Below are 14,439 nucleotides of genomic sequence, written 5' to 3' on the forward strand. Positions count from 1 at the left end.
AGTAAACTCAAAAATCCCTTAAAGAGTTATAGGAAAACACAACCAAACTGGTGAAGGGGTTGAACAAAACTATCCAGGATGTAAAAATGAAAATAGAAACAATAAAGAAAACACAAAGGGAGACAACCCTGGAGTTAGAAAACTTAGGAATAAGATCAGGAGTCATAGATGCAAGCATCACCAACAGAATTCAGGAGATAGAAGCTCAGAGAATCTCACACGCAGAGAATAACCATAGAAAACATTGACACAACAGTCAACAAAAATGCAAAATGCAATAAACTCCTAACCCAAACTATCCAGGAAGTCCAGGACATAATGAGAAGACCAAACCTATGGATAATAGGTATAGAAGAGAGTGAAAACCACCCATGCTCATGCATTGGCAGGATTAATATAGTAAAAATGACGATCTTGCTGAAAGCAATCTAAAGATTCAATACAATCCCCATTGAAATTCCAACTCAATTTTTCAGAGTTAGAAAGAGCAATTTGTAAATTCATTTGGAGTAACTAAAAACCAGCGTAGCTAAAACTATACTCAACAATGAAAGAACTTCAGGGGGAATCATCATCCCTGACATCAAGCTGTATTTCAGAGCAATAGTGATAAAAGAAATTTATGGTACTTGTACAGAGATAGGCCGGTAGATTAATGGAACAGAACTTAAGACCCAAAACTGAACCCACACACCAATGGTCACTTGATCTATGAAAAAAGTAGTTAAAATCATTCAGTAGAATCAAAACAGCATTTCAACAAATGGTGCTGATGTAACAGGCAGTCAGCATGTACAAGAATGAAAGTCAATCAATGCCTATTTCATCAATAAAGCTCAAGTCCAAGGAGATCAATAGCCTCCACATACAACCAGATACACTTAAACTAACATAAGAGAAAGTGAGAAAAGTCTTGAACACATGAGCACAGAGGAAAATTTCCTGAACAGAACACCAAAGGGTTATACTGTAAGTTCAACAATAGACAAATGGGACCAAATAAATTTCAAAGCTTCTGTAAGGCAAAGGACACTGTCAATAGGACAAAACAGCAACCGAAAGTTTAAGAAAAGATTTTTGTCAATCCTACTTCCAATAGAGGGCTAATATGCAATATATACAAAGCACACAAGAAGTTAGACTCCAGAGAACCAAATAACACTATTAAAAATGGAGTATAGAGCTAAAAAAGAATTCTCAACTAAAAAATATCAAATGGTCAAGAAGCACCTAAAGAAATCAACATCCTTAGTTATCAGGGAAATGCAAATCAAAACAACCCTGAGATTCCACCTCACACCAGTCAGCATGGCTAAGATCAAAAACGCAAGTGAAAGCACTTGCTGGCAAGGATGTGGAGAAAGAGGAACACTCCTCCATTGTTGGTAGGATTGCACACTCGTACACCACTCTGAAAATCAGTATGGTTGTTCATCCAAAAATTGGACATAGTATTACCTGAGAACCCAGCTGTACCACTCCTGGACATATACCCAGAAGATGCTCCCACATATAACAAGGACACATGTTCCACTATGTTCATAGCAGCCTTATTTATAATAGTCAGAAGCTGGGAAGAACACAGAGGTCCTTCAACAAAGGATTGGATACAGAAAATGTGGTACATTTTCACAATGGAGCATTACTCACCTATTAAAATCAATGACTTCACGAAGTTCTTAGGCAAATGAATGGAACTAGAAAATATCATCCTGAGTGAGGTAACCCAATCACAAAAGAACACACATGGTATGCACTCACTGATAAGTTGACATTAGCCCAAATTCATGGACTACCCAAGATACAATTCACAGACCACATGAAGGAAAACTTAAGTGTGGATGTTTGGTCCTTCTTAGAAAGTGGAACAAAATACTCATGGTAGCAAATACGAAGAAAACATGTGAAGCAGAGACTGAAGAAAAAGTCAATATTATTTAATTCTCTGTTATATTAAGGCTTAATGACAATAGGAAATGCAATTCAAGTCAAATGGAGTTTAAAACTTTTGAACGTCTTGTATGTCTTTTGGTAATATATTCTCTATGTATTTCTTCCATTTCATTATTTACAATTTATTTTGTAAGTTAGGAATATGAACCAGATCTAAAAGTTTTTTAATATATCTTTTAATGAGATAGCCATGATAAACATTACCAGGCCATGTTAATTGGTTTCATTAAAATATCAACTGCAAATGATAAACATTCCTCAAAGAAAACTGAAAATGAAAGATGTTAATATAATGGTCACCTTTGCTTTCTTCTATAATCTTTTTAAACTGAGCACTTGTGATTTTACTTAAATTCTCTCTTTATTGACAACCCTTTACCTCAGCATGTGTAAAGCTGAGATAAAGAGGCACGAACTTATATAATTATTTGTGAGCCTAGCTTTTAACATTTGAAACAGGTCTGTGGTGAAGGTTGGAATAATTTAGTTTTCTTTAAGGGTCTGGACACTGAGAATTTGATTATGCTCACTGAGAAGTGTAATTTAGAGCTTTTGTTTGTTTGTTTTTGTTTGGTTTGGATTTTTTCTTTTATACTGGGGGGGCTCAAAATGTTGAGGGGATCTAGAAAAGACCGGGAAGTGGGTGATATTGGGTGTTATTGCAAAATTCCCAAGCAATCAATAACAATTTTATGTTAAACATAAGATGTATGTAATTGTAGTTCACTGAGCAGTTATAAATACTATTTCAAATATCACGATTATAAAGGTAAATTAGTTTACCATTAGGATTGTGCTTCTTGATATCTTCATACTATATTTTAAATCGTTTATAATACAAATCTAAACATAATAAAGCTATGGAGGAATTGGTATATTTCATGACATTTTTGATACTCAAAGTAACATTAAATTATAGAATCTTCTGGCCACACTCTTTCATTTATGAGAGTACTAGCAATTACTGTAACTCTACGTGAGTCATTTTTTTCTTGTAAGTTTCCCAATAAGAAAAAACAAAATGAAAATGAACTACTAAATAAAATCTTATAAGTCTATTGAATCTCTGCATAAGAAAATGGGATAGTGATGTTGGGACAAAACAAGTAATTTCCATTCATCTGAAGGTGATTGCACATACAGCGGAGTATAACACTCAGAAAAATATGGATGATAGAGATTAACATGCGAGCTACAGTGAAGCCTTCACCAAAAAGAAAGTATAGAGTCTTCTACAATTTCGAGTGATTAATATTAAATATTAACAATCCCACATAAAATGAATGTTAATTATTTGATTTATGCTTATAGATTACTGGCTTTAGTGTTTATAATAGTGTATTTCTGATTGTTCCAAGACATTCAAGATATTTTATTAATTATATTAGTAATATGTACTATTATTACATTTTAAAAATGTTGACATCTTTAGTATAGATAGATTTAAACAGTAGTTGACAGAAATGAAGCTTCTGAGATATACTTATTACATCCAGATTTTCTTTTCTCATGATTCTTAGTAAATATTTTCCATTTGTCAGAAGACACCTTGTAATTATCGAGCTGTTGAAGAAATATTGAGAAAGGAAACAAGTGTGTGAGTCATTTCTTTCTGGTTGAAGTACTCCTAATTTATAATTATCATGTGGTCGAGGATAATGGAACACAATTTACTTATGAAGCATCTTTGATTAAGATGTGTGGTTTACTGTGACCAAAACAGGGGAGCAGATGTCTCCATTTCCAACAGCAGATTTTAAGTCAAGTATCAACATGTAATAATTGTGCTCAGTTGCTGAATATGGTGTGATATTTGAGCACATGTATAGTGTCCATTCATCAAATCAGGACAGGGATGACGCTTTCCATCTCATTATTGCTAGTTCATGCCTGGATACTTCAACTCTATAGATTTTTATGAGCTCTGGTTACCCCAGTGGGTGTTGTTTCTGTTACCTATGATTTTGATACCTGCTATGCAGTCTCCATTCCATTCAAATTATTGTCTAAGTTTTGGTCACAGCACACTGTACACATGCATCTCGTCTTCACATTCTACCCAACACATGCAAGTAATTACTTCATCTTCAAAAAAAAAATCATCTGAAGGCCCAAAGTACTAATAATGATAATATAGGAGAGAAAATAAATCAGACTATCTAGAATATTTTTTAATTCAACATGTGAAGAAGATCAAACTCTCCTTTTTGCTCTTGATGTGGATCCCTGTACATAGAAAAACAAACTGAACGTCTTCACTTCTAAAATACAGATTGGCAAATATCACAGATATTTTCACAATGCTAGGCACCCACTAGGCCACTCCTGCTGGGGGCCATGTCATAAGCTGAGGCTATATGACCTCTGAGATTAGAAATTGTCACTAAAAATAATCTCACCTATCCTGAGCAATAACTACCTGTTTGAATTTTGGAAATTAAAGCATCATTTCCTAGAATTAATTGTCCAATAAAACTACACTGAATGTTCTAAAAAAATAAAGATGTGTGGTTTAAGAACTTGAGTTATTAATTACCATGTATAGTGAAGCACGGAACAGCAGTGTGATTCAGGAAGTGCATAGACAATGACAAAGCTGAGAAGAAATTACTCATAATGTATAGACAATGTCAATGAGTTCTCAGTAATCCACTTGTGAGCTATGATCAAACTGGAATCTTTGTTCATTTACTTAAGGGAAAAGTGCTACTCCAAGTTCAGTACATGTCACCATAGGTATGGATTTTGACTCCAATATTACCTCTATTGTTTTATTCTAATGATCCTTAATTTTCAGTTGATTTATATTATAGATCCATTTTATAAATGATCATGCAAACTTGAAAGTTGAAAAACGTAAAATATAATAATGTCTTTTTGTTTCTTAAAAACACAGAATACATGCCTGTGGATGGAGTATTCCAAAGCAAAGTTGCCTATCCATGTTTATAAACATTCAACAATGGAACAATAGAGTTGTCTTTGTTCCTTAGAGAAAATGATCTTGCTTTTGTTTGACTAATGTGTACATCAGGGCCTAGAATGTGTTTATCCAAAGCTGTAATCATATCTACAGCTTTTTCAAGAAAAGAAAGAAGATGGCATCTCAGACAGAAAGTAGCCTGCCTCATACAGCTGCATTAAATCCCCAGTGAAAACTTCACAATCTCACTATATCTCTTACTGGTTTCCCAGCCAAATCTAAAACATTAAAATCACAAGAGAAATCTTCTCAGAGCCTACTTTTTCCTGATAAAAACTGGAGTAGAAGAATCACCTTCATTTAATACAAGCATGAACAGTTAACATTATCTGGTTTACAGCTCTCCAAGAAGACTGCACCTTGATCAGTGAGTTATCAGGTCCAAGAGTAAACTAGAAGCAATTAAAAGCAAATTCTTGAAAGATCTGACCTGTTTTATTTCGGAGCAAACTTTTCTTTTTGCTGTTAAACTGGGTGTAGTTTAGGAGTTGAGTTAAACAAGTATTGTCTGAAGCCTGAATCTCTCTACCTAAGAAGAGGTAAGGAAGAAATGGAGAAAAATTGCTTAGCAATTGTTATAGTACTATATGCCATAAAGTCTACTTCACAAAATAAGAAACAAAACAAAGGCATTGATTTTTAATGTAAGTAATTCATCTTATAGCATCTTTCAAGATTATTAGGAAGTCATCTGTTTTATTAATAATCCATGTACTCTGTGTTATTAAGAAGCACAAAAATGAGTAAAAAATTCTACCACCTACTGTAAAATTGGTCCTTTATCACCAATCATAGGGCCAGTAAGCAGGATTCTACTTGAAAAGTCTTTTTAATGCTTCATTCAAGTCAATAACAATCTGACACTTTTTTCCTTGCCCTAACTTCATCTAAAGCATTTGGCAACAATGGAGAAAGAGGCAGGCACAGGTCACCCATCAGATGTTCACCAGGCATTTTTGAAAAAACATGCACACACATTTTAGAGGACATTGCTATAACGTCTCTGCAATGCACTTCCTGAAAAGTTCTGAAATGTGCTGTCTTCCCTTATGTATGATTAATTGAAACATTAATAGATGATGTAACTGAAATATAATTTTAGAGTATGATTGGGAGACACTTTTATAATCTAAAGAGAAAAATACTTGAATTGCTTCTCTTTAAATAGGAGGATTAACCTGTGTCCAATGTGAACTAATATTATCAAAGATTATAAAAAGACAACTATGACTACTTTGTTATGAGTACCATTGAACTAGAAGGTAGAAGATTGAAAGAACTAAAGAAAGTTCAAGAGGAATGCAGTCAGCGGGCATGTTCAGTAATCAAGCTTATTAATTAGAGTTTAGTAAATGATTTTTAAAAGTCTTTACTCTTCTATAACTATTCACAACAATTAATCACCATGAAATCATCCAGTCCTGGTCAGCTTGTTCAGCTATGTCCACTGCTGAATCCCACTTCTTTCTTTTTGATTCACATACACTTATTCCAAGCATGCATTTCATCCACAGGTAACGCCATGTTTCAACGTCCATCTCCTGCCAAGCCTGTCAAGCTAGTCTGTACATTGATTCTCTCAGTGACTGATGAAAATCACCTATTCTATACACAGGACCTCACATATGTCATTTGTCTTTCTGATAATGACTGTAGAACTCCAATGACATAATTTGATAAGAAATGTGTAGATCAAAGTAGGAATAGAGGAAGTATGTGCTGCAGATTAGCAAACTTGATAGGAACCATACCCCATGCTGGAGTATTTTATTGGATTCTCCTGTTTTACTCATGCTTACATATGTGATTTCTGTATCAAATATACATGGTGAGATCTTATTTTGGTATTTTTAGTCAATAGATAAAGCAAAATTCCTTGGGGTTGATAATCTTTCTAATTTTTTCATCAGTAATAAAGCTCCAGGGAGAAGCCACTAAAGAATAGCATAAAAAGAATGTTTATCTATGGGCCTGATTTTATCTTTTGTCTGAATCAAACTACTCTATATCCAAAATATGAACTACTGACCTAAAAGGAAGAAAGAAAGACACAGATTGTCTGAGAAAAATGTTCTGCTACTGTATTGATGATCTCATTTTGAAAGACAGAAAATAAGTAGGTTCATTACCTAGATGCTAAAAAGGAAAATAAGTATGTATACAGAATTTTATAATGGCTATAATATGTTAAGAATCTACAAAGAAATAAAGAATACTTCAAAATTAATCTTTGGAGTAGCTTTAATAAACTCTAAAACTTCCTAAATGAAAAATATGCCAAGTACTCTGAACAGAATCTTCTGTGAGAGTGGTAATTGCCTCATCCAAAATATAATCAGTATGAGGATACATATGACCATAGTCCATCTTGAGTAGCAGAAGACATGAAAGATGTTTTATCCTGTAAGGAATATCAGACATTGCAAAATGGTGACCATATCTCCTCTGAATGTTCTGCTCCTTTCTCAAATCTGCAGCCATAGTGACTTTCATTGCCTAAATCTCTACCATTTTGATTATGTGTTTAAAGCTCTAAGGATAAACTTTTTCACAAACCAATGTGATAAACTTACTAAAGAAATAGAGACAAAGAGAAGGAGATTGGAATAGAATCAGACACTTAGAAATCATCAGAAGACAAAGTCAGTTATTATGATAAAGCATGGTGGAAAATCTTTACGAAGTTATCTGAGTTTCTTTGAAGAGACTACCTATTGCTTTTCTGTCTTTTCATAGTTAAGTTACTCTGATATCAGCTGGAGAACTCCTCTAGTAACAGCTAGAAGCATAGGGTGGGTATAGAAGGCTACCCTGCATCACAGTGCAAATTTAAGGAGAGGAGAACTGGATGAGTGGGGATGATTAATGCTGTTGGTGGATTAATGCTGACCTTCGCAATATGTTATTTAGCTTTTCAACTGATGAATTGTTTGATTTTAAGAACATTGTCTGTTATCTGATGATTTTTCCCAGCAATATATATATTTCAGTGCAGGATACTTTGTTCCTTCGTTCCTTATATCTATCACACGTAAGGACTTGATTCTATTAATCCCAATTCAATAGTAGTAGAATTCAAGAGGACTAAATCAAACATTTCAGCAACATGGCAACAATCACTCCAAAGATTCAGAAAAGATTTAATCAATTTATAATTGTATTATACAACAAGAAACGTAAAAACTGCTAAGTGTCCGAATGTCTAGAGTCCTAATGTTGTCTAAAATTGGACAAGCCTAAGACATTATCTCGGGCCATATATGTAGTCAGTAACTATGCAATTACTACCCCATGAGCATTGTTGATTCCAGACCCTAGAACGAACAGGGATAACCTTTAGGTGTTCCATTTTTGCTTAGTTCAAAATGTAGGACTATATAGCTCTACCAAACAAGTAAAATCAGGATTTTCAACACTATATTCAAAGTCTTCTATCTTTAAAATTTGTCATAGATATATTTATGTAAGATTTCATCCTACACTTTTGTAAAATTTTACCCTACAATGATTACTTAACAACAAGATGAAAAGAAAGGAAAAGGCCTTTATTTCTGATCAATTGGATTGATGACTAATGTGTGCTTATGTGTAGCAGATTCCAATTTGGTCAAGATAATTCAATAGAAGAAATATCTTTTGATTTGAAACTCAATGTAAAGAGCACATATAAAATAGCCTTAAAGGGTGTGACAATATAATATATGACCTTCAAAGACAACTCTAAGAGCAAGAACATGTATTAACAATGGCACATTATGAAGAAAACTTGTAATTTATCTAAGATCTAATACACAATTCCATTTAAGATCACTTAAATGTCTAAGAAAAGCCATTTGCTCTTTCATCTTCTGAGATGTACAATATAGATTTTCTCTGTACTTCATCCAGTCACATTATGGCTATAAGCTTCAGATGTTGTCTTAGTTATTTTCCTATTGCAGCAAGAAACACTATGACCATGCCAACTAATAAAACAAGGATTTATTTGGGTTATAGTTTCAGAGGAATAAAAGTCCATGATATCAAAGCAGAGGTATGATGCCAGAAGCAGGAGGCTGAAGCCACACATTTTAAATCCACAAGATTAAAGCAGAGATCTCAATCTCAAATTGGAATGAGTCTTAAACTCCCAAGGCTCACCTACCTCCTCCAACAAGGCCAAATATCTTTAGCCACCTCAAACAGTATCACCACCTGGGGATCAAGTATTCAAATGCAGATATTATAATAGACACCTCTTTCACACTATATTAACTTAAGCTATCCAGAAGTTCTTGTAGCACTGTGGGCATAACAAATCCTGGCACTGACCTACTATTAACAAACACTAATACACAGGATTGTCTCTAGAGGACATGATTTGAGACAGATATTTACATTTCTATTATAAATGCTGTCTCCATTTATTAAAATATCTTCTGCTATGGAAAAAAAGCAAATTTGAAATGAGCTTCATTTATAATTGCAGTTGATTCAAAATAATGAGGTAAACTATATCTTCATGACTTATATGTGCATATGCCAAATATAAACTACCAGTAAACACTAAACTGGTGGACACTGAGCTTCCTTACTCAAAAAACGGGGTTGTCTTTGTTTTGTTGCTGCTGTGATTTGCACATTTGTTTGGTTTTGCTTTCAATGCACCTATACAGCAAGTGCTCTTCCCTTTACAAGAGTAAAGTCTTCCCTTACCACAGATCTATCTTCCTCGATTTCTCTTCAGAAAATGTAACCAAGTTATGACAGAAAAATGTCCTGAACAATTGACCAAATCTCATTTCTTCTGCAAAAGCAATTCTTCTATTATTGTTATAACTCTAAACTTAACTTATAAATTCAGACTTCATCTGCTCTTCTTATATGTGGTTTCATGTCTATTTCATTCAAATGAATAGAGGAGGATAATCTTATGTAAATACTCTGGAATGGAGGTATTTATTTTTTCTGACAAAGTACTACTATAGGCTAGACATTGTATTCTAATTTTATATATGGGGCAGGAAAAAAATGTATAGAATTTACCAATCTTTACTTGGCTTCTCATAATGTAGTCCCCATGGCATATACTTCTACATGATTTTCCTATGCCTCCTACTAAAACAGAATAGTTATAGCCTTCAGACATTTTCTTTAATTTGCATTCCAAAGTTTAGATTGGTAGTCAGTATGTAAGCTCTGTGATTTCTTTTGCATTAATAAGAAAGATGGTTTGTGACTAAAGTTAAAGGGGGAAATATACCATAAAATAACATTTTAACATGGCAATTGTTGCAATAATCAGTACTTTTATGGAAAGTAAAATGTAGTTAAATGATGCAACTTGTAAATTAATGTAAAATGTTGTGCTTTTGGATTCCTGTATCTCACTTCCGTCCTACCTGAATTTTTTTTTCTGTTTTTCTATAGATTCTCTTGTGACTCACCTTCAGAAACCTACATTACAATGCCTAAGGTATTCCTGTAAATAAATCAAGCAGATTCCATGCTGCAAGTATTCAGGCTTTACATTGACCTAAAGTAAAACTCAAGAAAGAGCAAATAGCATGAAACAGTGGTCATTATATGTTTCTAAAAGCAACAGCTTTGATAAATGCTAACATTTTGTTGACTGTTGATACTGTTTGTATTTTTCACATAAGATTTTCTTAATTTTATTTTCTTTACAAAATTGTTTCCAATGGAATTATGCTGAGTGACATGTCTTAAAACATCTACCGTTACTACCATTGACAAAATATCTTACCTAATCCTTGAAATTTATTTACAGACTGAGGTGTGATAACATTACCTGCTTTTAATGCAATTCCACTTACCATCAAAACAGCTTTAAATATGTTCCCTCAAATTGCATATATTTATTATTCTGTAGAGAAAATATCTCAAGATTTTCAGGATGGAGAGTAGGACCCTAACAATCTAAGCAAAATACTGAACTTAGAAGGGATAGTGTCTAAAGTTTTAGGAATAAATGAAAGAAGAGAAAGGAACATGGAGGGCAAGGAGAGGGAAAGTGAGTTGAGAAAGGAGAAAGTGAGTGTGCTTCTCTATTACTGACAGCTTTAGAGAGGAAGCTGGTACAATGAACTAAAACCTTCAAGGCCGGGCCCAGTAGTGGAAGAGCTAAGGACAAAATCATCAGATAACAATTTGCAAAGAGACATGTGCTATGACTCACTTATGTTTAAGAATGATTTCTTAAATATTGGCTCTTGCCAAGAGTTTCAGTTTTATGAATAACGAAGAGAGCCAGGCTGCACAGATGAGACAACATTGGAAAAGGGGCATAAATGCAGAGAATGGGAGAACATGGCCTGCCTAGTGCTGGGAAACTCAGGGATAAGGCTCAGACCACTACACTGAATCCATGGGGAAAAGCGGTAAAACATATCCTAGGCACAGAGCGAGTTATTCTTACAAAAACTGCCTTAGAGACCTCATACACATATCCTTCCTTCCACACTGTCTGCTTTGGTTGTTTTAATATATGGTGAAAATTTGAAGTATATGCTAGCTCTACCTGGAAGTGAGCTAAACAGTATGTGCTTATGTGATGACAGGTTTGTTTTGAGGTAGATATCCTGAAGATGCAGTTGATGTATTGTGCTTTAGTGTATTTACAATTCCGTCTTACACAGTATGTGAAACATAAACCTCTTCATGTCCTTTTTGAAATGGAGCTTTCCTCTTTGCCCCTTTAAGAAAGCGCTCCTTGCAACAACATTTCTGGGGCTCCATTGGGGTGCAATGACAAAGCTTAAAGAAGATTTCAAAAATATAGAATTTGAACCTCAGGAGACCTTAAAGAGAAATATCTAGCAGGCTATTACAGAATACATAGATAACGATGTCTTCAAAACAATATCTGAAAAAAAATAAGTATACTAGAGTGAGAAACTTTAATCAATGAAATTTAACTAAAGCCAATGGCAGAAATTTAAAACAATGTTCCAAGAGAAAAAAATAAAAAATTAGAAGAAAAAACATATACAACCATTAGGACAAAAGTAGTCAAGTTACATCATTTTCAACTCAATCTGTCTTGTTCTATCAATATTATAAGCCCAGTGACATATATAATGCCAGAGTGATCATTAAATTATTACAAATATTGTATGATGTACTATAGCTCTAATCAATTCCTTAACATAGTGCCCTCACTTCTAAATAATGGAATATAACTCTCCAAGTACCCTGCTAATTTAAACACCACTGAACTCATTCTCATAGTGAAAATGAGATGTTTGGAAAATGAATAAGCATCTATTGCCACCACCAATGACATGTTTTATAATCAAAGTGGCTGGTCTCAGGTTTGGTTCCACTGATTCTTGCTAAAATATCTAAATTACTTTCAGTTTTATACCTTCTCAATTATACAGACACCTGATCCTAATGTATGACCAACTTCAAAGACTCATTGTGAGATTCTAGAGAGGTACTGTGAAGTAGTCCTGATTACGTAACCCATTTCTCTACAAAAGGTCGATTTTCATTATACTCAAAGAAAGAACAACTTGCAGATCCAGGTACTTCACTAATTTGTATACATGAGTGCATTAATATGTATGGTTTGTTATATTTGAACCATTTAAATTTACATTTGCATATATGTACACAAACACTTGAATACATTTTTAAAAAATAAATGATAAGCAGTGTGAAATGAATGAGTCCCATTCGTAAGGATCTAGTTGGATCTTGTATAGAAAAGATGTTTATAAGAATGTTAGCAGTATTTTATATTACATTAGTTCAATGTCATTTCTCAAAGATTATTAATGAAGCTTCTAATTTTTCATAGTTATATAATCCTTTTCATGATAAATTATTTTCTATTAGTGATATATAAATAATATATTATTACACAAGCAGTGGCTAACAATACATGTGTCATTTACTATTGGGTATATTTGAAGCTTATCCAATGCCTTATATTTCATAATCTTTACCAATGTGTTTGAGAAAGACCCAAAAGACTATAAAATGGAAACATGATTATGAGTTATCAAATAAGGAAAATGAAGATTGAGAAAGTGAAAAGCAAACAAGCCAAACACAGTGTATTTCACAGTATATATTCATAATCTTTATTACTAAGAGTTACTACCTTAAAAACAAAATTCTAGATCAAAAGGCACTAAATATCAAGTTCTTTACCTCCAGTTAAGTCGAATTAATGGCTTCCAAGCTACAGCTTAGAGACAGAAATGAGTATTTCAAAAGATATGCCTCAAATGATTTCATTCAACATGATCAATTAACATCTTATTTTGATATTTCTTATTTTGGAGCTAGAAACATAAAGTTTACTATTCATGCTTCAACATTAACTTCTGGGAATCTAAAAAGTACAGACAGTGAAAGTCAATACTGTAATCGATGAGAGTCCAACCTAAGAAATCAGAAATTGAATTAAAAAGAAAAATACATTGTGAAATCTCATGACTTTAGTCTATGTTACAATGTTGTGTTAGGCCACATTCATAGTCATTATCCTTTGCCCCATGTGGCCCATCATTTGTAGATTGGACATATTTGGGAAATGTAGATACCTTGTCAGATGTTACAAACACATGTATGAATAAGAGATAGTGTCTCTGCATAGACTTCAAGATCCCTCCTGAATACTCAACTGAAGCTAACCCTGAAGCCCTCATGACTGTTCCACTTTGTCGATAATACGATTCATCAAACCCTTCTTTTGTCACCTCTTATCTTTTCTTTATTGAGCAGGTATCTGACAAATGACATCATCAAAAAGGCTGTCTGCTCAGAAAGGTGATGACGTTAGGAGACTGTAAGTCACTAGAGAGTCAACATCTGTGTGATAATTTCACAAACTAACAGATGGTCCTGGGAAGTGATCATCTATGAACATACACATGTGCACTTCAAGATAAGCTCAGATGGCAGCCATAAACTATTACATATTATATGACAAAATAATTTCCTTCTTTCCTGTGTCCTTTTATTCTTTTCTGTCTCTTTTCTGCATTTTTCATCTGTCTTTTTTCTTTTCCAGATTTCAGTGATTTGCTGTTATTCAGGATGAATAGATTAGATTATTAAGCCTCAATTATTTTAGAAATGGGACTACAAGGATATTTATGTTTTTAACTGTTCTAAATGTCACTGGCTATTTCAGAAGATAATATAGAATTTCATTCAAAGTATAGGTAGAATTCATCTAAGAACATTAACTAGGTTTAAAAATATTTGAGAATGCAGTGTTTTCCTATATCTACACTGAACATACTGGGAAGTTCATGCCTAATACATAATGAGCCCTGTGTCCTGATACATCTTAATAAATTATTTACACAGTGAACGTAGTTAAATTTATGATTCCACATGCTTGTTTTCAGAAAACATTCTAATGAAAGTCAAAGGGCAATAAATACATTGAAAGAATTAGAAGTCTTTATGGATAAATTATTTTTTCTTCTCTAATAAATTGATAAAGGTTTTATAGCTTTCTTTTATTAAGGTGACTTCTGCTG

At 33.5% G+C, this 14,439-nt stretch overlaps 1 protein-coding gene across 1 annotated transcript in view; it reads right to left on the bottom strand.

Annotated features, from left to right (window-relative positions):
* The window catches only part of Cdh7 (cadherin 7), a 121,186-nt gene that overhangs the window by 84,918 nt on the left and 21,829 nt on the right, over positions 1 to 14,439 (bottom strand). The window lies entirely within an intron of this gene.

The sequence above is a fragment of the Grammomys surdaster genome, unplaced genomic scaffold (genome assembly GCF_004785775.1).
Source record: "Grammomys surdaster isolate TR1022 unplaced genomic scaffold, NIH_TR_1.0 257, whole genome shotgun sequence".
NCBI classification, from domain to species: Eukaryota; Metazoa; Chordata; class Mammalia; order Rodentia; family Muridae; genus Grammomys; species Grammomys surdaster.